This window comes from Malania oleifera, chromosome 6 (genome assembly GCF_029873635.1).
Source record: "Malania oleifera isolate guangnan ecotype guangnan chromosome 6, ASM2987363v1, whole genome shotgun sequence".
Taxonomy (NCBI): Eukaryota; Viridiplantae; Streptophyta; class Magnoliopsida; order Santalales; family Ximeniaceae; genus Malania; species Malania oleifera.
The window spans coordinates 20,824,907-20,825,712 of NC_080422.1; positions in this window are offsets into that span (position 1 = coordinate 20,824,907).

Genomic DNA, 806 nt, shown 5'->3' on the forward strand with positions numbered 1-806 from the left:
ATACAAACAAGCCACACGGGAATTACAAATAAACTATCAAAACTAACGTAAGCAACAAAATCAATACAAGCCTATCAAAATTTGTACCATTATGTATTGTACTTGCCTAGGAATTAAAGGTCCATCTGCACAAGCATTCTATGGTTGACCATGTATCCTTACAATTGTCTGAATTGGCACAAAACAACAGCAATCAAGCTGCAATTAGATCCTCATTTTGGAAAATATACAAATAGAGTGAAGGTCGAGGCCTTCTAAAAAATATAGAGAGAAATGCGACCAGGGTATCCAGATCTTTGGAAAAGGTGGTTATCAGCCCCCTCTCGTACTGTTTTCCTGGAAAAACCACTCTCATTTTCGCGTGCGCGCGCACACACACATAGTTGGCTTGAAGACCATCTTTTTTATCTAACCCCACTTAGCTTTCTTTTTTGTTTTCCATCTCTGTTCATGTTATAATCAGAGTATTTATATTAAATTTTGTTCAAATTTACTTGAATCCAAATTCAAATCTTAAAATTCATGCTTTCAAACACATGTAATATAGTCTTTAAATTTTATTAATAGTTTAAACTGGCCAGCTAGTTTTAATTTACAACTTTACATGTCATTTAACATTGTTCCATAACGTATGAGGTTCTAGGGGAGGAGAAAACCATCAAAGGCATTTCTCATCTGATTCTGCTGAAAAAATTCCTAATCACTAACCCTCGTACACAGTACATATAGTGGTGAATGAGCATGGGAAGCATTCAAGAGCTGATTAGGACATCAAGAAAATTCCTTATGTACACTCGCACACTTAA